The 23,835-nt window shown below is 29.6% G+C and overlaps 2 pseudogenes; one reads left to right on the top strand and one right to left on the bottom strand.

Annotated features, from left to right (window-relative positions):
• LOC149886399 (uncharacterized) overlaps window positions 1-6,967 on the bottom strand; it is a 44,361-nt pseudogene extending 37,394 nt beyond the window's left edge.
• A 12,452-nt stretch (window positions 6,968-19,419) lies between these two features.
• The window catches only part of LOC149886398 (uncharacterized), a 44,359-nt pseudogene continuing 39,943 nt past the window's right edge, over window positions 19,420-23,835 (top strand).

Raw genomic sequence — 23,835 nt, 5'->3', positions numbered from 1 at the left:
TAGAACCTACAAGTTTTAGAAGCAATAGGCTTATTGTACATTAACTGGCATTATAATTCAATTTAGCGAACCGTTTTGTAAATAAAACTTTCAAAAGTTTTTATTTTGTTTTAATGATTGCTAAAAGTGTGTATATAATGAATATTTTATCACTTTTCTGATCTCACAGACTCACATAGGGTTTTTCCAAATTTTATGATATGCTTAACGGTGTCTTAATAAAATGTCTCATATTTAAACATATATACGCTGTTGGGGTGCTTTGAAATTTACTCCAGTTTGATTTACATAGAGCTGCACTGTTAACCAGCAGGTGAACAAAGATCAACGAAAAATTAAAAGTTTACTTATATAACTGAATTCTTTTTTGGTTTAAGGTGGTCTAATAATTTGACACCAGAAATATCCATGCCGATATATATATCAGATGTCATCCTTTAATAATCATCTTTACAAGCCAAATGTTATACCTAATTTTTTTATCGCGGCATACAATATTCTATTTATTTTCTTCTGACTAACTGATTAGTGTTAAAGACGTTACATAATCATCTTAATACATGATCAATTTTTAGTAACCTGCAAAATTGTACATAAAATTATTTTATATATATAAATAAATTGTAGTTAGACCATGAAACGTATAGATAGTAATTCATTTACTTTTGGAAGATCCTATAATTTTTAATGCAGTTGCAAAGGGCGTGAGCTTAACTGTCAATGATAAATTATCAACTTTCATACACCATCTTCATCGAAGATGGCAAATATGTACGAAATCTAAAGTTTGTTTTGAAGAAAAAAAACAAGAACTGCTGAAAAATGAAAAGTTTCTACTACTTGTTCTCAATGAAGATGATCATGTTCAACTTTACCCAAACTATGGGTAAGAACCCAGTGAAACTTAATAATGCATCTATTAAAACAAAGAAAATAAAATTAACCCCATTAGTGGCATCTTTATCATCTTCAGAACTATTATTTGCAGCAGCTTATAATTTGCCCCAAGATACTAGAGAAAAGAAGCTAAAATTGTTTTTAAGTTAGCAGATTTCATTACCCATCTGTTTCTTTTGTGCCTTATACACTAGAAAAAGCATTAGCTTTGATTCTTGATTGTGGGCTGTCTAAGGATTCATATCAGCAGATTTAACTTGATGAAATTAAAGTAGGCTGTAAACTGTATTCACCTTACAATGCTGTTCAAGAAGCAAAAAACCAGTGTATCTCAAATATTAGAGACAGCATAAGTGTAACTGATTACTCAGCTTCTGATAATCTTCATAATTTATGAGGCCATACTACTGCTTGCCCTATTTAGTTTGTAGATAGACTGGTTACATCAGAAACCTTATATAAAAATTTAGATTGCGCCGAAAAACTGGCTTTGATTGAGCAACAGGTCTATTTAGGAGCGATCATCAAATGAGAATAAACTTTATGAATCTTGCAACGAGGATTTCAAAAAGTTTTGAGAACATTTTTTACGCCAACGTTCACGAACAAAAAGTAGTATGAATGTGTTAAAAAGGCTTCTTTGATCCTCAGATCCACTTATTAGTAGCTACAGAAAAAAAGTTCAATTACAAAGAAACCATTTGATCCAGAAGTGAACTGAGTTCAGTCGAGATAGTAACAAATACTGTTACTATCTCGACTGTTGTTGTTTAAATGTTGGTAAAATTTTTGGTGTCTGGTTGCTATGTATACCTTTTTTGCATAGGAATAATAACAATATAGTTTGGTTGACAACTAGATAATTCAATGTAGTATGAAAGAGCATGTGAGCCAAGTAGGATCTATCAATTACAACAATAAATTCTCAGAAATGGAAATCAAAATGATTTCACAGATCCGCTTTACCAGGAAGTGACGGTGGTTTTCAAGGTTGAAAATCACCTTCTCTCTCTCGACTGAACTCAGTAAAAACAAATAGTACTTATACAGCGCCATGGTACTACTTGACTTTGATCTCCCCCCCCCCCCCCTCCTAATTTTATGATTGGTTCTGATAGAAAATTTTATGCTGATCAAGAATCGTATAAAATCATGGGTCTCAAAATTAATGGAAAGAGCTCTAAACTGAAGTTGAAAGTACAAAATTATAGAACAAATCTCTAATATTCGCCATCTTGAATAAACTGTAGTTACGGTTGATTTTTTTCTCAAAAGAAACATTGCCAGGCTGGTTTTTATTATAAAAAAAAATGTTTCTTTAGACTATTGAAGGCGCGAGTGTTCTTTCGAGTATAATTAGATATACAAACGAGCTATAAAACATCTTACTCTTGTAAAACGTGTGATTTTTTCTTGAAAATTTCATTTTTAGAAATGAATTTAAGACTGTTTTCTTAATAAAAATTTGAATTATTATTAAAGAAAAAAGTAATAGAAAAGATGAACTTTCATTGAATAATAAAAATGGAATTCTTAAATCTTTTTTGCAAAAACTTTTCTTAATAAAATGGTGTGGGTATGAAAGGAGCCGTTTTTAATTAGCAAGATCCAAGGCAATAGGGCTATTGCGTTTGTTTGTCGGCTTTTGAAGTCCTATATCATGTTGGTAAATGGGTTAACTTGAAGTATTAAAAAAAAGTCTATACTTTTATATAGATTTTTATATAGATTTTTATATAGATTTTTATATAGATTTTATATAGATTTTATTTAGATTTGATATAGATTTGATATAGATTTGATATAGATTTGATATAGATTTGATATAGATTTGATATAGATTTGATATAGATTTGATATAGATTTGATATAGATTTGATATAGATTTGATATAGATTTGATATAGATTTGATATAGATTTGATATAGATTTGATATAGATTTGATATAGATTTGATATAGATTTGATATAGATTTGATATAGATTTGATATAGATTTGATATAGATTTGATATAGATTTGATATAGATTTTATATACTTTTTTATGCACTTTTTTATATAGATTTATATACTTTGCTAATAAGCAATTTTAATTGTTTTAAAATTTATTTTAGTATGTAATCAATGAAAGAAATTTTCAACTTACTGCGTAACAACTTTAAAAGATATTCTAGACAACAAAGTAAGAATCCCAGTTAAAGCATATTTCCGTGATAATTTAAACGTGAATGAATTCTCATGTTCTATTATTCGAAGTCTTCTTAAGATAAAATAAAAATCAGGTCGTGAATACTTTGGAAAGAAAACTTTTAGACAAAAAATACATCAATATTCAAGATGGTTAATATCAGTGATTTGTCGTATAATTTAGTAATTTTGTACTTTCAACTTCATTTTAGAGCACATTTCGTTGATTTTGAAACCACTGTTTTTTGTACGATTCTTAATCAGCATAAAATTCTCCGTCAGAATTATTTATAAAACTTGGGTGGAAGGGGGGGGGGGCGGAGAAAAAGTTGAGTAGCTCCCAGGGCTGTAGAAAAAAATTTGTTAATTTTTTAAGTATTGTAGTGTTTTGCTGTATCGAAGTGTTTTGCTCTATGAAGAAAAAAAAATGCTTCGCCATAATTCATTTCATACGTCATAAATTTACATTCTGTTGTAAATTAGCATTCGCAAAAATGATTTCCGCAAACTTCGATAAAAGAAGCAAACACACCGCAAAATAATTTTTAAGGACCACCAATTCGCAAAAGTAAGCCCCGTAAAGCATTTTCTCGCTAACAATATTTTCCTTTAAGTTACATTGTATTCTCACGTAAAGCTCCTCATACATGCTCTACTTAGAAAAAAAGCTAACTGAAAAAAATTCATCCAATAATATTTACAATTAGCTATTGTCGTTTGGTCAGGCATTTAAGTTAAAAACTTTAACGTTAATTTTTGTTTTTTAATTACTTTGATGTTTTTATATTACTATGTTTCTTTTTCTTGTTTTAATGATTAACAAAAATAAAGATATCATGTTTCAACCAAGAAACTGCTTTTACTCAACAGCATTTAAGTAAACTTGACTGCATCCATAAATTAAGGTTAAAACTTAGTGAAGACAAAGATCTGAAGAATCGGTGTTGAGAATTTATAATAGCAAATTAAAATAATAGAATATAATAGAATTATTACTTGTAAATTGTAAAGAAAAATATCTGTTCTTTACCGTAGGCGCAGTTGGAACTTTTTTGAAAACTTAGAGCAAAAAAACAGCATACGAGTATGTAAACAATAACGAGTTACTGTCTAGAGCTCGTTCTAACAAGTGAACCCCTTCTTTCCTTCCAACGCTCCAGACGTTTTTAAATTTTTGTACAAAATTGCGAAAATAAAAAGCGTTTATCTGTTTATTGATTTTTAATGTATTAAGTTTATCATGGAGTTAAACATGAAATGAATTTTGAGAGCAAATATTTTCTAAATAAATCAAACATCTAAATAATTAAAGCTTTGAGTTGAGAACAGTTGGGCTAAAGAGACCCACAGGTTCAATGTCAAGGCGCTCAAAAAAAACCTTTTGATTGTTAAAGTATTTATCATGCGCGTTTAGAAAAACATGTCTTTATTATCCAAAAAAAGTGTTAAGTGTCAAAGATGGCTCAAATGGGTTAGTTTGAGAGGAGCAAAACTCATTTAAAACTTTGGGGGCATTTCTTTTTTCGAAGTTTTTTTTATTTAACTTATAATATTGTTTACCTGTAAGTTTGTCGCATAATTTTTATCCTTCTTCCTACTTTGTCCAAAAAAGGATATAAATGTTTGAAAAACTATTTTAAAAATTCATCTTTTAATTAAAATTTATTAAAATAAAGATTAAACTTATAAAAACAAAGGCAAATTCTTTTTGCTCCTAAGTCAACAGTTGCTGATAGTAGTCTTTCCTAATGATCAGGATGTTGCTTTTGCTTCTTAAACTTTGCCCATGTTAGTTTAAACTTTGCCTGAAGTCTCTTTTCCGGATTGTTCGGCAGTTACCCAATTCTTGGTTATGGCGTCCCTCATACAGGTGTACGTGACACTGCGGAATGTGGACTTTTCATGATCTATTAATTCTTTTTAATCTGATTTAGCTGCAACCTCTTGCGCTGAAATAAACGACTTCTTTAAATTTGTTATTGGTTCTTTAAAACCAAACTAAAATTTGCTAGAAAAAAAAACAACTTTTGACACATTAAAAGCCTCTTAGACACTCAGCACTTGAAATTAAACCATGATTCTGACTAATTTCTTTCAAGAGTAACCAAGTTTTTTATTATTTTTCTTCAAAACATTCCAGACTTTGCCATTCTCTACCTTGATATCCTCATTGGAAGCTCTTTTCCCAGAATGCTCAGATGAACTGAATATTGCATTCTTACGTTTTAAATCGAAATTAACGTATTAACTAACATCTTGTAAAGCCAACTTTCTGTTATGTGCCTAAAATTATAATTCGATTCAGGAATATCTTCAATTGGACCGAGTTTCATCAATCCGAATTAAAAGTACATTTAAGAGTTAGTGTAATAAAGTAAAAGTAATGAAAATGGGATGTGAAAATCATTAAATGACCCTCGAACTACTTCAGCTTCTCATTCCCCACAAGGAGAGTCTCACTTTAATTGTATGGACTGCTGTCTGAGCTTAGGAGCAGACAACAATTTTATTTCTCACCATTGCTCAGTGACTCTCACACACTTGTCAAGTCTATGTTGGAAAGTCACCATTTGTGAGAGCTTTGGCGAGTAAAGCACCATGCGGCTTAGTTTAAATACCCGTTTTGCTTTAAAGCAATACCAACACCAATATTCATAATATAAGAATAGCGTTGCTATGTTACTTTAGCAACATCCGTTCTGCCTCAGAGTTTGTAGATAAGGGGACAAATGCTAGACAGATACTAATTTATTGGCTGAAACGAGGGGTGTCTTTGGCGCAAAGGGATTGTTCATCTGTCCGTCACTTACCCAGGGTTTCGCTCGTTAATATTCGCTAGAGGCCGTCTGCCTCCATTGCCCGTTGCAACCACGAGGAGGTTATTAACAAGCTTGCTTCCACCCATACTACCGAAAGAGTCTCTCCAGGGGCGCTCTTTTACACCCGAGGATCATCATTTCGGATTCAGCAGTTTCAGCTTTGCAACCAGGGACTTTATACAGACTTCTTCTGTTAACAAGAAAAACAACTCATGGCTAGCATTTGTTGTTTAAATCGGATATCCAGGAAAGACAAAAAGTTGACATCGTCCTTCTAAGTTTTTATTTATTTTTTAAAATGAGTTTGATATTTCAACGTGCTTTTCTCAGCAGCTACAAATCGTAGAATTCATATTTAGTTAAGAGAATTACTTGGTACTAACAGTCACAAGAAACCTGAAATTTAAAACTACTAATTGTAGTTTCCACTGCTAAAAATAATACATTTCCAAAACCAGTGGAAACTTATTAGTTGTTCCTACAGATTTAGAAATCATTTGTATCTTAAATAAATATTATAACAATGCATTTTAAATTCAGGAAGACTTAAAAACAAAGATTTGGTTAGATGGCATACCCCCCGGCGGTCTCTTTAGTCCACAGGATCGAGGATGATTTAAGAAGTCTTATTGAACTTGAATTTTTTTATTAGATACATTTTTTTTTTTATTGGAAACCAATTGAAACTTGGTATTCAATCTTGTAATTTATTCAAACTTGACGTCATTTGTTTCAAATTTAAAAAATTTAATTCTGTGCCAAAAGAAAATGAGCAGACTTAAGTTAATAAGATCACCAAAGAATATTTTTTAGTATTCGCAATACTGGTGTTCGAAATAAAAACAATTTTTTACAACAGTTTTTTTAAGGCTTTCTTAATGGATCGAAAGAATTGTTTCAACATCAACTAAAACTACAAAAAATAAACATATCTACTTTATAGCTAACATTTTCAATAAAATAGCACTTACATTAAGAATAGACAAAATCAAACAAATTCCTATCGGCAATGGAGTCGATCCTTCGCTATAAAACAGCTTTCTAATTGCATCTCGGACTTTCATGGTTATAAACGTAATCTTAAAAAAGGAACTTTATAGCATTACTCACAGATTAAGGAAACTTCTCTCTATATAAAATTGAATAAAGCAAAAAAGGTATCAAGACAATTGCCATCATCTAAGCGCTCTTCATAATTGTATCCTTATCTGAAGTTTCAAAATTTGTCACAGTGTTTTGTTTTGCTAGTTACATCGAGAAGTTAAGAATAGTTAATAGACCTTTCATCATTTTGATGAAGGACCTAAACTACTTATTGTCGAAGTAACTTATTACAATTTAAACAAACCGATTTTAAGTGAAATATTTTTAGCACAAAGTATAAATCCGCCTAGAAAGAATCTCCCATACTGTTTAATTTGAGTTTGAGGTTACGATTAGACTATTAGTTTGGTACTCAAGTGACAAGTATACATCACATGGTAAAATATGTAAAAGCATTAAAACCTTTAGTTCCTCAGTTGAACTGCTTTATTTGAGATGGAGCTTTGTAACATAGTATATTATGTCTTCGTGGATAACTCATTTTCACAAAAATACCTGTTTTGAGATAATATCAATTACGTTACAAGCGATTTACTGCTTCTTTTTTTTTTTTTTGCTATCTTATGTTTTAAGCAGAAAAAATATTGCTATTATTTGAATTACTTCTTGATTTTTTTTTTTTTTGCTATACATTTTTGAAAAAAATGTTTTAACCAAACGTGATTTAACTTAAAGAGACCAGCTTTATAACGTTTTTACAGAGTATACAAACTACAACTTTTGACTGGTAAGAGAAGATATAGTTATTAAAAAAAAAGCAAGCTAGGACTGGTTATTTATGCATATGACCACAATAAAGTAGACATCAAAACAATTATTTCTGAGTAATAATTTAATTTTCGTATAAATTCCATTTATGAGTTTTTCGCTAAGCTTACTGATAAATTTTAACTGGTAAGTAACTCCATACTTGCACTCCATACTTGTATTTAATTTCCTCTAGCTAAGCCGCTGAACATCTTTCTGACATTTTTTCAACATGGCTTCTTTCACAAACGTTGGAAAATTTGCACATTTAATGAAAATTTTGCACGACGATATGACAAAGATTGTTTTGAACTGCAAATGCAAATCCATTTTGAAATCGATATTTCATTTTAGAGCCAATACGAGCTCATGCAAAGTAGTTTTCTAAATGCGATTTCTGCAACACGAGTAGTTTTATTTCAACGTAAAAATAAAAAAAGAAATTTTTTCTTGCAACTTTTATCTGTACAGCAAATAAGAATTAAATTTATATGTGAATAAAAGTAGTGCTTATTATGGCATTGGTTTGAATTACAAAAAGTCTTAAACCTGTTATCGGTAAATAAAATTAAAGATTTACGATGTTGTAAGGAAGTTACTTTTTAATAAAGTGACCTCAAAAGATGCTGATCATCCAACAGCGATGCTTTCTAAAACCTCATTTTAACATTTTACTTAAGCAGAGTTATTTCATACATTTTTATAGTTTTAATTATTTTTCTGTGTTACTCTAAGTCAAATTAGATAATTAATGTTTTATTTATTTATTAATTAATTAGATTATTAATGTTAATATTAATCTAAATGTCAGTTGATTACAAAAAGGAGGTTAAGATCAGAAAGTACAAAGACTAAAAAGAGCAAATGTTATGGAAGCAAAATTATATATTGCAAATGTTATTGATGCAAAATTTAAAAAGCTGACATAGCTGCTTCAGCTGCTTCAAAATATAGTTTAGTCGAAACATGACTTAAATGTGGTAAACCGAATTTTTGCTCTGAGTTAGAGAAGGCTGCTTTTGTCAAATGCGCCAATCAATAGAATTGTTTTTGATTTCTTATTGGTAAAGGAGACTTACATCATATTATGAATAGTTATCTACATAGTTAAAGAATGTAAGCTTTTTCCAGAGCCTGATTTAGTTAAGTCATTCTTAAAAACCCACCCAGATCTGACAAATAATTTTATGTCAAGCATAAAATCTCGAGGAAATGTTAATGAAGAAATTCTGAAAGAATATATTCAACATCTTGTCAAAATCATACAAAACAACTATAATGAAACAAATCTAACTGCTAAGCCTGCTCAAAATAATGCTTGGGAAAAAGAAGTACTAAATACACTACAAAATATATACACTACAACAAAAGAAACACTTCCAAGCCAAATATTTCCATAATGATATCAGGTAACACAGCAGATGAAATTTTACCACCTTTTGAAGATTACAAGGTTACTGATCTGCGGTCAACTTGGTGGATGTTTTGATGGTGTGGCTTTTTTAAAGTGGTTTTTTTTTATAGTTTTGCTTTCTTTAAAAAAGAAGTTATGAGTTAAAGTTCTGTGAAACGATAATTTATCCTTTCATATCACTCCAAACGTTATTGAACCCTGTGAAGAAATTGAAATGAAGTTTGCTTGCCTACCACCATATAGCACGCATAAAACTCAATCTTTAAATATAGCATACTTTAGACATCTGAAAACAGCTTGGCGTAAAATTATCAGAGTGTAAAGATTTACCTACTGGTTAGACGAAAACATCTCTTGACAAACAACGTTTTCAAGAACTTTTAAACGGGTTGTTGCCCGCTGTAAAGCCAAATCAGGCTAGTAATTTACAATCAGATTTTAGAAAATCCAGTGTCTATCCAGTAAATGTCAATGAATTTCTAAAAAAATTTGGAGAAAGAGAATTTATGATAAAGAAGTTCTATAAGACAGTTTTTAGGATTTTCTTACAAGAGATATATAAAACTTTGCAATTTAGAGAAATAAGCGTTTTGCAATAATTATTTAATGTCCTTCGCTAGCGATGCTAGAAAAACGACTTTGTTTTGTCCTTTCAATTCGTAGATCTTTCTGTTTAGAAATTTCATCTAAAAAAAAATTTAAAAATGTTTTGTGCGGTTAGAAAATGTTGAAATTCGAATAAGTATGACGTTTCCCGAAAAGTTCAAACTAAAGAACGATAATTTTGTTAGTTTTAAGTTAAGGTTAAGGTTAAAGAACAAAGATGCTAATAGTAAAATGTCATTTAAGAAAATCTGAAACGTCAGACGATTGGCTATTTATAGAATTATGATATATCATGGCTTAAACAAAAGACATTTGATAAAGTGATCATTCTTTTTCATCCAGTGAATCAAAATAGAATAATGGTGCTGAAAGAGAAAAATTTAACCAACTAAGTTTTATTTGATGTAACACTTTCACTATTGAAATGTTTTAGTCACAAATATATCTAAAGTACTTTAAGAGCAGTAAATTGCAGTCGATATCAAGTTGAAAATTGATAAAATTTAGCAAAAAAATGCCAATAATTACAGTTTCACCTTCTCATAGTTTTATATCATTATAATCATTTCATTTGGTATTATTCTGCTTGCGTAGTATCTAGTCTTTTTTTTGGGACTTTTTACCGGAAAATTGTAAAACCTTACAAACCTTACAAACGCGCAACTTGTCAAAATTATATAAGAAATTCTTCGATATTGTATAAGAAAGTCACGAAATCTTAAAAATGCTTACCTTTAAATTTCTAATCAACGATAAATAGTTTTAAAAGTTTTAGTAGCGATTTTTTATTTTTTTTGTGAAGTACGATACTGCCGTAAAATGCGGAAGTATTTGGTCAGGACAACTCTTAGTCGACTTTTGAATGTAGTCTAGTATTAGTTGGAGATGTCAAGAAAATGCGAAAATTGACAAAATAATCAAACGAAATGTTTGTTTAAAAATTAAAAAAAGTAATTTGTTCTAACTTCTTCTGTAATAACTTCTACAAGAAGCGTTAGTTTTTTTCTTTTTTTAATGACGCATCTTTCAGATAAGTGCTTTGCCGGACTTTGAGCTGACGAAATCTGAATCAGCTCTTTAGCGTAAATTTTTTACCTGTGTTTTGAATATATATTGGAAGTTTACTTAAAATGGCGCCTTTAGAAAAAAATAACGCTTTAATATTGGTTATGATGCAACATAAAATGTTAAAGTATGAATATCGGTCATCAAATAAAATATTTATCAAACATAGATTGTTTAAAAAAATCATTTAAACTTTTGGACAAAAACTTCAATTACCTGCTACTCCCACAAGTAGCTTTATTTTCAAAAGTTAAGTGATAAATTTTATATTTGCTGCCAAAAAAATAAAAATAATTATGATTAGATGGACAAAAAAAGGTTAAGTTCGGACCAAATGCCAGAACTTGATACTTGAAGATCACCATTTAAGTTGGTAGTTGGGTGTTCAGGCTTTACGGAACCGACTTTTGAAGCTTCAATTTGTGCTTATAAAAGTCTGCCTATTGTTAAAAATTGATACCAACTTGGATTTTTTTTTCAATTGAAATGTTTAGCTTTATTATCGTGCGGTTTGTTTTATTTGACTGTTTGTTTTTTTTTTTACTGATTATTACTGGTATCTTATTTTTACCGAAGGTATGTTTATCAATAATTAACATCTATTCTTTTGTGTCTTAATTTGCACCACTTGCCAAATTTAAAAAAAGCGTTTTGTAAGACACAATTAGTTTTTTGTCTCTGAAAACAGATATCAAGTCTTTGGCTCGGGACCATTTTATTCTGGACCATATTATTTTTGGGCTCAAAATAGATATCAAGCTTTCGGCTCCAGACCATTTGACTACTGTAATGTTAAAGCCCTTAGTTGCGTAGACTCAGACCTTTTGAATATTGCAACTTTTTTTTAAAAAAAAATTATTGTTTTTTATCAATAATTTTAGTGAGGTCAACGTTGTGTGATATTTTATTCAAATCTTTGTTGTTAAGATACCAAAATAGAAAAGGTTATTTTAGGTAAAAGTATATTTTAAGACAAAGACATAGACAAAGAAAAATGTTAATGTAATAAAGTTAGAAAAAGCATTATGTAACATGTATTTGCTATGGTATGTTATCTCAATGATAGTTTGAAGATCTCATATTCAAAAAAACAAAATTCTAGGAAACAATTATTTGCTGGACTGTAACTGATAAATGGTATAAATTTACATGTGCTGCCTAATATGTATTTGAGCTATAGGATGGTTAAACCGATTTTCCATTGACGGTTTGTCTTAGTAAGTCCCCATTTTGATTTTATGTGTTTTAATTTCAAGAATTAGTAGTCAGTGCGGGTAATATATTATGTTTATTATAACATCGACTTGTCAAATAAAAAATCTTTATTGCCCGCTAGCTTGAGTCTCAATCATCTAATTAATTACTTTTTTTTGTTAGTAGGAATTAAAAAGGTGAATCTAATGTATTTTCTGCCGAGAGGGTTTCAAATTATTCTAGTACAAGAAGTAAAAGATGAAATCCTAAATACAAATATGAAAACCTATACTGTAAATGTAAAAGTGGAGGACTATTCAGCTTTAGTTCCTTGCAAACATTTAATAACTCGTGCTTTGCAAATAATTTGTACATTTTAGGAACCTGTGCTGAAAGACAAGATTTTGAAAGACAAAGAAAAAAAAGTAATTACTCTCACGTGAAGGGGTGGCTTTGATGGAGCTACTGGCAAAGCATTTATAAAGAAACTTTATCAGAACCTTGCATGAAAAGAAGATGAAGTGTAAAAAATCATTATACATCACCTGCGTAGTCCCATTTGACTGAATTTGACAATAGCAATGAAAAGGTGTCTATTTGGAGAAATCAGAAGTTATCATTTATACTGCAGACTCTTCAAATTAGCAGAAAGAAAAATTAGTTGCTTTTTCTTTTTCATTAGTTTTATTTTCATCAGCTTTTGTTTTTTATTAAGGCATTAGTTACCTAAATGTCTAATTGGTATTCAAAATAGATTTGTTGAAAATCAGTTGAAAATTAATTCAAAAATCTATTTATACTTTGGAGAAGTCGCTTTTATCGAAAACTGCAACTGACATAAAGGTATCCAACAAAATTTTTTTAAAAAGAAAAACCACGATGCGCTCTGTTTAACTAATCCTTAAAATTAAAAGTAATCAATCTTAAGAAAAGAAGTTAATAAACGAAACAAGAAAAATGTTTTTACATAGTTTTCAAACCAATAATATCCTCAATTTAAAACCAAACACAAAACGGACAAAAACAATATGTCTGGAATATGACCTTCCATTATGTTCAAAATGTTTTACATCCTATCATACTTACAATATTTTGTAATATGTATGAACGTTCATTTTTGTTTCAGTCAATTTGTTATGTTATGCTCAAAATTTTTAAAATATTTATTGAGAAAAAATGCTCTATTATATAGCAATAAAGAATTCAACTTTTTTGAAGAGCAATATTTGTATATTATACAAATACTATAAAATACTATACAATACTATATATAATACGATGTGTACCATCAGTACTATACAAATATTGTTCTTCAAAAAAGTAAAAACTATGTAAAAACATTTTTCTTGTTTCGTTTATTAACTTCTTTTCTTAAGATTGATTACTTTTAATTTTAAGGATTAGTTAAACAGAGCGCATCGTGGTTTTTCTTTTTAAAAAAATTTTGTTGGATACCTTTATGTCAGTTGCAGTTTTCGATAAAAGCGACTTCTCCAAAGTATAAATAGATTTTTGAATTAATTTTCAACTGATTTTCAACAAATCTATTTTGAATACCAATTAGACATTTAGGTAACTAATGCCTTAATAAAAAACAAAAGCTGATGAAAATAAAACTAATGAAAAAGAAAAAGCAACTAATTTTTCTTTCTGCTAATTTGAAGAGTCTGCAGTATAAATGATAACTTCTGATTTCTCCAAATAGACACCTTTTCATTGCTATTGTCAAATTCAGTCAAATGGGACTACGCAGGTGATGTATAATGATTTTTTACACTTCATCTTCTTTTCATGCAAGGTTCTGATAAAGTTTCTTTATAAATGCTTTGCCAGTAGCTCCATCAAAGCCACCCCTTCACGTGAGAGTAATTACTTTTTTTTCTTTGTCTTTCAAAATCTTGTCTTTCAGCACAGGTTCCTAAAATGTACAAATTATTTGCAAAGCACGAGTTATTAAATGTTTGCAAGGAACTAAAGCTGAATAGTCCTCCACTTTTACATTTACAGTATAGGTTTTCATATTTGTATTTAGGATTTCATCTTTTACTTCTTGTACTAGAATAATTTGAAACCCTCTCGGCAGAAAATACATTAGATTCACCTTTTTAATTCCTACTAACAAAAAAAAGTAATTAATTAGATGATTGAGACTCAAGCTAGCGGGCAATAAAGATTTTTTATTTGACAAGTCGATGTTATAATAAACATAATATATTACCCGCACTGACTACTAATTCTTGAAATTAAAACACATAAAATCAAAATGGGGACTTACTAAGACAAACCGTCAATGGAAAATCGGTTTAACCATCCTATAGCTCAAATACATATTAGGCAGCACATGTAAATTTATACCATTTATCAGTTACAGTCCAGCAAATAATTGTTTCCTAGAATTTTGTTTTTTTGAATATGAGATCTTCAAACTATCATTGAGATAACATACCATAGCAAATACATGTTACATAATGCTTTTTCTAACTTTATTACATTAACATTTTTCTTTGTCTATGTCTTTGTCTTAAAATATACTTTTACCTAAAATAACCTTTTCTATTTTGGTATCTTAACAACAAAGATTTGAATAAAATATCACACAACGTTGACCTCACTAAAATTATTGATAAAAAACAATAATTTTTTTTTAAAAAAAAGTTGCAATATTCAAAAGGTCTGAGTCTACGCAACTAAGGGCTTTAACATTACAGTAGTCAAATGGTCTGGAGCCGAAAGCTTGATATCTATTTTGAGCCCAAAAATAATATGGTCCAGAATAAAATGGTCCCGAGCCAAAGACTTGATATCTGTTTTCAGAGACAAAAAACTAATTGTGTCTTACAAAACGCTTTTTTTAAATTTGGCAAGTGGTGCAAATTAAGACACAAAAGAATAGATGTTAATTATTGATAAACATACCTTCGGTAAAAATAAGATACCAGTAATAATCAGTAAAAAAAAAAACAAACAGTCAAATAAAACAAACCGCACGATAATAAAGCTAAACATTTCAATTGAAAAAAAAATCCAAGTTGGTATCAATTTTTAACAATAGGCAGACTTTTATAAGCACAAATTGAAGCTTCAAAAGTCGGTTCCGTAAAGCCTGAACACCCAACTACCAACTTAAATGGTGATCTTCAAGTATCAAGTTCTGGCATTTGGTCCGAACTTAACCTTTTTTTGTCCATCTAATCATAATTATTTTTATTTTTTTGGCAGCAAATATAAAATTTATCACTTAACTTTTGAAAATAAAGCTACTTGTGGGAGTAGCAGGTAATTGAAGTTTTTGTCCAAAAGTTTAAATGATTTTTTTAAACAATCTATGTTTGATAAATATTTTATTTGATGACCGATATTCATACTTTAACATTTTATGTTGCATCATAACCAATATTAAAGCGTTATTTTTTTCTAAAGGCGCCATTTTAAGTAAACTTCCAATATATATTCAAAACACAGGTAAAAAATTTACGCTAAAGAGCTGATTCAGATTTCGTCAGCTCAAAGTCCGGCAAAGCACTTATCTGAAAGATGCGTCATTAAAAAAAGAAAAAAACTAACGCTTCTTGTAGAAGTTATTACAGAAGAAGTTAGAACAAATTACTTTTTTTAATTTTTAAACAAACATTTCGTTTGATTATTTTGTCAATTTTCGCATTTTCTTGACATCTCCAACTAATACTAGACTACATTCAAAAGTCGACTAAGAGTTGTCCTGACCAAATACTTCCGCATTTTACGGCAGTATCGTACTTCACAAAAAAAATAAAAAATCGCTACTAAAACTTTTAAAACTATTTATCGTTGATTAGAAATTTAAAGGTAAGCATTTTTAAGATTTCGTGACTTTCTTATACAATATCGAAGAATTTCTTATATAATTTTGACAAGTTGCGCGTTTGTAAGGTTTGTAAGGTTTTACAATTTTCCGGTAAAAAGTCCCAAAAAAAAGACTAGATACTACGCAAGCAGAATAATACCAAATGAAATGATTATAATGATATAAAACTATGAGAAGGTGAAACTGTAATTATTGGCATTTTTTTGCTAAATTTTATCAATTTTCAACTTGATATCGACTGCAATTTACTGCTCTTAAAGTACTTTAGATATATTTGTGACTAAAACATTTCAATAGTGAAAGTGTTACATCAAATAAAACTTAGTTGGTTAAATTTTTCTCTTTCAGCACCATTATTCTATTTTGATTCACTGGATGAAAAAGAATGATCACTTTATCAAATGTCTTTTGTTTAAGCCATGATATATCATAATTCTATAAATAGCCAATCGTCTGACGTTTCAGATTTTCTTAAATGACATTTTACTATTAGCATCTTTGTTCTTTAACCTTAACCTTAACTTAAAACTAACAAAATTATCGTTCTTTAGTTTGAACTTTTCGGGAAACGTCATACTTATTCGAATTTCAACATTTTCTAACCGCACAAAACATTTTTAAATTTTTTTTTAGATGAAATTTCTAAACAGAAAGATCTACGAATTGAAAGGACAAAACAAAGTCGTTTTTCTAGCATCGCTAGCGAAGGACATTAAATAATTATTGCAAAACGCTTATTTCTCTAAATTGCAAAGTTTTATATATCTCTTGTAAGAAAATCCTAAAAACTGTCTTATAGAACTTCTTTATCATAAATTCTCTTTCTCCAAATTTTTTTAGAAATTCATTGACATTTACTGGATAGACACTGGATTTTCTAAAATCTGATTGTAAATTACTAGCCTGATTTGGCTTTACAGCGGGCAACAACCCGTTTAAAAGTTCTTGAAAACGTTGTTTGTCAAGAGATGTTTTCGTCTAACCAGTAGGTAAATCTTTACACTCTGATAATTTTACGCCAAGCTGTTTTCAGATGTCTAAAGTATGCTATATTTAAAGATTGAGTTTTATGCGTGCTATATGGTGGTAGGCAAGCAAACTTCATTTCAATTTCTTCACAGGGTTCAATAACGTTTGGAGTGATATGAAAGGATAAATTATCGTTTCACAGAACTTTAACTCATAACTTCTTTTTTAAAGAAAGCAAAACTATAAAAAAAAACCACTTTAAAAAAGCCACACCATCAAAACATCCACCAAGTTGACCGCAGATCAGTAACCTTGTAATCTTCAAAAGGTGGTAAAATTTCATCTGCTGTGTTACCTGATATCATTATGGAAATATTTGGCTTGGAAGTGTTTCTTTTGTTGTAGTGTATATATTTTGTAGTGTATTTAGTACTTCTTTTTCCCAAGCATTATTTTGAGCAGGCTTAGCAGTTAGATTTGTTTCATTATAGTTGTTTTGTATGATTTTGACAAGATGTTGAATATATTCTTTCAGAATTTCTTCATTAACATTTCCTCGAGATTTTATGCTTGACATAAAATTATTTGTCAGATCTGGGTGGGTTTTTAAGAATGACTTAACTAAATCAGGCTCTGGAAAAAGCTTACATTCTTTAACTATGTAGATAACTATTCATAATATGATGTAAGTCTCCTTTACCAATAAGAAATCAAAAACAATTCTATTGATTGGCGCATTTGACAAAAGCAGCCTTCTCTAACTCAGAGCAAAAATTCGGTTTACCACATTTAAGTCATGTTTCGACTAAACTATATTTTGAAGCAGCTGAAGCAGCTATGTCAGCTTTTTAAATTTTGCATCAATAACATTTGCAATATATAATTTTGCTTCCATAACATTTGCTCTTTTTAGTCTTTGTACTTTCTGATCTTAACCTCCTTTTTGTAATCAACTGACATTTAGATTAATATTAACATTAATAATCTAATTAATTAATAAATAAATAAAACATTAATTATCTAATTTGACTTAGAGTAACACAGAAAAATAATTAAAACTATAAAAATGTATGAAATAACTCTGCTTAAGTAAAATGTTAAAATGAGGTTTTAGAAAGCATCGCTGTTGGATGATCAGCATCTTTTGAGGTCACTTTATTAAAAAGTAACTTCCTTACAACATCGTAAATCTTTAATTTTATTTACCGATAACAGGTTTAAGACTTTTTGTAATTCAAACCAATGCCATAATAAGCACTACTTTTATTCACATATAAATTTAATTCTTATTTGCTGTACAGATAAAAGTTGCAAGAAAAAATTTCTTTTTTTATTTTTACGTTGAAATAAAACTACTCGTGTTGCAGAAATCGCATTTAGAAAACTACTTTGCATGAGCTCGTATTGGCTCTAAAATGAAATATCGATTTCAAAATGGATTTGCATTTGCAGTTCAAACTTTTAATTGCTAAAAAGTAAAACAATCTTTGTCATATCGTCGTGCAAAATTTTCATTAAATGTGCAAATTTTCCAACGTTTGTGAAAGAAGCCATGTTGAAAAAATGTCAGAAAGATGTTCAGCGGCTTAGCTAGAGGAAATTAAATACAAGTATGGAGTGCAAGTATGGAGTTACTTACCAGTTAAAATTTATCAGTAAGCTTAGCGAAAAACTCATAAATGGAATTTATACGAAAATTAAATTATTACTCAGAAATAATTGTTTTGATGTCTACTTTATTGTGGTCATATGCATAAATAACCAGTCCTAGCTTGCTTTTTTTTTAATAACTATATCTTCTCTTACCAGTCAAAAGTTGTAGTTTGTATACTCTGTAAAAACGTTATAAAGCTGGTCTCTTTAAGTTAAATCACGTTTGGTTAAAACATTTTTTTCAAAAATGTATAGCAAAAAAAAAAAAAATCAAGAAGTAATTCAAATAATAGCAATATTTTTTCTGCTTAAAACATAAGATAGCAAAAAAAAAAAAAAGAAGCAGTAAATCGCTTGTAACGTAATTGATATTATCTCAAAACAGGTATTTTTGTGAAAATGAGTTATCCACGAAGACATAATATACTATGTTACAAAGCTCCATCTCAAATAAAGCAGTTCAACTGAGGAACTAAAGGTTTTAATGCTTTTACATATTTTACCATGTGATGTATACTTGTCACTTGAGTACCAAACTAATAGTCTAATCGTAACCTCAAACTCAAATTAAACAGTATGGGAGATTCTTTCTAGGCGGATTTATACTTTGTGCTAAAAATATTTCACTTAAAATCGGTTTGTTTAAATTGTAATAAGTTACTTCGACAATAAGTAGTTTAGGTCCTTCATCAAAATGATGAAAGGTCTATTAACTATTCTTAACTTCTCGATGTAACTAGCAAAACAAAACACTGTGACAAATTTTGAAACTTCAGATAAGGATACAATTATGAAGAGCGCTTAGATGATGGCAATTGTCTTGATACCTTTTTTGCTTTATTCAATTTTATATAGAGAGAAGTTTCCTTAATCTGTGAGTAATGCTATAAAGTTCCTTTTTTAAGATTACGTTTATAACCATGAAAGTCCGAGATGCAATTAGAAAGCTGTTTTATAGCGAAGGATCGACTCCATTGCCGATAGGAATTTGTTTGATTTTGTCTATTCTTAATGTAAGTGCTATTTTATTGAAAATGTTAGCTATAAAGTAGATATGTTTATTTTTTGTAGTTTTAGTTGATGTTGAAACAATTCTTTCGATCCATTAAGAAAGCCTTAAAAAAACTGTTGTAAAAAATTGTTTTTATTTCGAACACCAGTATTGCGAATACTAAAAAATATTCTTTGGTGATCTTATTAACTTAAGTCTGCTCATTTTCTTTTGGCACAGAATTAAATTTTTTAAATTTGAAACAAATGACGTCAAGTTTGAATAAATTACAAGATTGAATACCAAGTTTCAATTGGTTTCCAATAAAAAAAAAAATGTATCTAATAAAAAAATTCAAGTTCAATAAGACTTCTTAAATCATCCTCGATCCTGTGGACTAAAGAGACCGCCGGGGGGTATGCCATCTAACCAAATCTTTGTTTTTAAGTCTTCCTGAATTTAAAATGCATTGTTATAATATTTATTTAAGATACAAATGATTTCTAAATCTGTAGGAACAACTAATAAGTTTCCACTGGTTTTGGAAATGTATTATTTTTAGCAGTGGAAACTACAATTAGTAGTTTTAAATTTCAGGTTTCTTGTGACTGTTAGTACCAAGTAATTCTCTTAACTAAATATGAATTCTACGATTTGTAGCTGCTGAGAAAAGCACGTTGAAATATCAAACTCATTTTAAAAAATAAATAAAAACTTAGAAGGACGATGTCAACTTTTTGTCTTTCCTGGATATCCGATTTAAACAACAAATGCTAGCCATGAGTTGTTTTTCTTGTTAACAGAAGAAGTCTGTATAAAGTCCCTGGTTGCAAAGCTGAAACTGCTGAATCCGAAATGATGATCCTCGGGTGTAAAAGAGCGCCCCTGGAGAGACTCTTTCGGTAGTATGGGTGGAAGCAAGCTTGTTAATAACCTCCTCGTGGTTGCAACGGGCAATGGAGGCAGACGGCCTCTAGCGAATATTAACGAGCGAAACCCTGGGTAAGTGACGGACAGATGAACAATCCCTTTGCGCCAAAGACACCCCTCGTTTCAGCCAATAAATTAGTATCTGTCTAGCATTTGTCCCCTTATCTACAAACTCTGAGGCAGAACGGATGTTGCTAAAGTAACATAGCAACGCTATTCTTATATTATGAATATTGGTGTTGGTATTGCTTTAAAGCAAAACGGGTATTTAAACTAAGCCGCATGGTGCTTTACTCGCCAAAGCTCTCACAAATGGTGACTTTCCAACATAGACTTGACAAGTGTGTGAGAGTCACTGAGCAATGGTGAGAAATAAAATTGTTGTCTGCTCCTAAGCTCAGACAGCAGTCCATACAATTAAAGTGAGACTCTCCTTGTGGGGAATGAGAAGCTGAAGTAGTTCGAGGGTCATTTAATGATTTTCACATCCCATTTTCATTACTTTTACTTTATTACACTAACTCTTAAATGTACTTTTAATTCGGATTGATGAAACTCGGTCCAATTGAAGATATTCCTGAATCGAATTATAATTTTAGGCACATAACAGAAAGTTGGCTTTACAAGATGTTAGTTAATACGTTAATTTCGATTTAAAACGTAAGAATGCAATATTCAGTTCATCTGAGCATTCTGGGAAAAGAGCTTCCAATGAGGATATCAAGGTAGAGAATGGCAAAGTCTGGAATGTTTTGAAGAAAAATAATAAAAAACTTGGTTACTCTTGAAAGAAATTAGTCAGAATCATGGTTTAATTTCAAGTGCTGAGTGTCTAAGAGGCTTTTAATGTGTCAAAAGTTGTTTTTTTTTCTAGCAAATTTTAGTTTGGTTTTAAAGAACCAATAACAAATTTAAAGAAGTCGTTTATTTCAGCGCAAGAGGTTGCAGCTAAATCAGATTAAAAAGAATTAATAGATCATGAAAAGTCCACATTCCGCAGTGTCACGTACACCTGTATGAGGGACGCCATAACCAAGAATTGGGTAACTGCCGAACAATCCGGAAAAGAGACTTCAGGCAAAGTTTAAACTAACATGGGCAAAGTTTAAGAAGCAAAAGCAACATCCTGATCATTAGGAAAGACTACTATCAGCAACTGTTGACTTAGGAGCAAAAAGAATTTGCCTTTGTTTTTATAAGTTTAATCTTTATTTTAATAAATTTTAATTAAAAGATGAATTTTTAAAATAGTTTTTCAAACATTTATATCCTTTTTTGGACAAAGTAGGAAGAAGGATAAAAATTATGCGACAAACTTACAGGTAAACAATATTATAAGTTAAATAAAAAAAACTTCGAAAAAAGAAATGCCCCCAAAGTTTTAAATGAGTTTTGCTCCTCTCAAACTAACCCATTTGAGCCATCTTTGACACTTAACACTTTTTTTGGATAATAAAGACATGTTTTTCTAAACGCGCATGATAAATACTTTAACAATCAAAAGGTTTTTTTTGAGCGCCTTGACATTGAACCTGTGGGTCTCTTTAGCCCAACTGTTCTCAACTCAAAGCTTTAATTATTTAGATGTTTGATTTATTTAGAAAATATTTGCTCTCAAAATTCATTTCATGTTTAACTCCATGATAAACTTAATACATTAAAAATCAATAAACAGATAAACGCTTTTTATTTTCGCAATTTTGTACAAAAATTTAAAAACGTCTGGAGCGTTGGAAGGAAAGAAGGGGTTCACTTGTTAGAACGAGCTCTAGACAGTAACTCGTTATTGTTTACATACTCGTATGCTGTTTTTTTGCTCTAAGTTTTCAAAAAAGTTCCAACTGCGCCTACGGTAAAGAACAGATATTTTTCTTTACAATTTACAAGTAATAATTCTATTATATTCTATTATTTTAATTTGCTATTATAAATTCTCAACACCGATTCTTCAGATCTTTGTCTTCACTAAGTTTTAACCTTAATTTATGGATGCAGTCAAGTTTACTTAAATGCTGTTGAGTAAAAGCAGTTTCTTGGTTGAAACATGATATCTTTATTTTTGTTAATCATTAAAACAAGAAAAAGAAACATAGTAATATAAAAACATCAAAGTAATTAAAAAACAAAAATTAACGTTAAAGTTTTTAACTTAAATGCCTGACCAAACGACAATAGCTAATTGTAAATATTATTGGATGAATTTTTTTCAGTTAGCTTTTTTTCTAAGTAGAGCATGTATGAGGAGCTTTACGTGAGAATACAATGTAACTTAAAGGAAAATATTGTTAGCGAGAAAATGCTTTACGGGGCTTACTTTTGCGAATTGGTGGTCCTTAAAAATTATTTTGCGGTGTGTTTGCTTCTTTTATCGAAGTTTGCGGAAATCATTTTTGCGAATGCTAATTTACAACAGAATGTAAATTTATGACGTATGAAATGAATTATGGCGAAGCATTTTTTTTTCTTCATAGAGCAAAACACTTCGATACAGCAAAACACTACAATACTTAAAAAATTAACAAATTTTTTTCTACAGCCCTGGGAGCTACTCAACTTTTTCTCCGCCCCCCCCCCCTTCCACCCAAGTTTTATAAATAATTCTGACGGAGAATTTTATGCTGATTAAGAATCGTACAAAAAACAGTGGTTTCAAAATCAACGAAATGTGCTCTAAAATGAAGTTGAAAGTACAAAATTACTAAATTATACGACAAATCACTGATATTAACCATCTTGAATATTGATGTATTTTTTGTCTAAAAGTTTTCTTTCCAAAGTATTCACGACCTGATTTTTATTTTATCTTAAGAAGACTTCGAATAATAGAACATGAGAATTCATTCACGTTTAAATTATCACGGAAATATGCTTTAACTGGGATTCTTACTTTGTTGTCTAGAATATCTTTTAAAGTTGTTACGCAGTAAGTTGAAAATTTCTTTCATTGATTACATACTAAAATAAATTTTAAAACAATTAAAATTGCTTATTAGCAAAGTATATAAATCTATATAAAAAAGTGCATAAAAAAGTATATAAAATCTATATCAAATCTATATCAAATCTATATCAAATCTATATCAAATCTATATCAAATCTATATCAAATCTATATCAAATCTATATCAAATCTATATCAAATCTATATCAAATCTATATCAAATCTATATCAAATCTATATCAAATCTATATCAAATCTATATCAAATCTATATCAAATCTATATCAAATCTATATCAAATCTATATCAAATCTATATCAAATCTATATCAAATCTATATCAAATCTATATCAAATCTAAATAAAATCTATATAAAATCTATATAAAAATCTATATAAAAATCTATATAAAAATCTATATAAAAGTATAGACTTTTTTTTAATACTTCAAGTTAACCCATTTACCAACATGATATA

Source organism: Hydra viridissima, unplaced genomic scaffold, assembly GCF_058129835.1.
Source record: "Hydra viridissima isolate aposymbiotic clone 2 unplaced genomic scaffold, HvirCarnegie_v1 scaffold_7, whole genome shotgun sequence".
In the NCBI taxonomy this organism is placed as follows: Eukaryota; Metazoa; Cnidaria; class Hydrozoa; order Anthoathecata; family Hydridae; genus Hydra; species Hydra viridissima.
The sequence above is the reverse complement of the archived record's forward strand: the minus strand, read 5'-3'. Positions and strand labels throughout refer to the sequence as shown.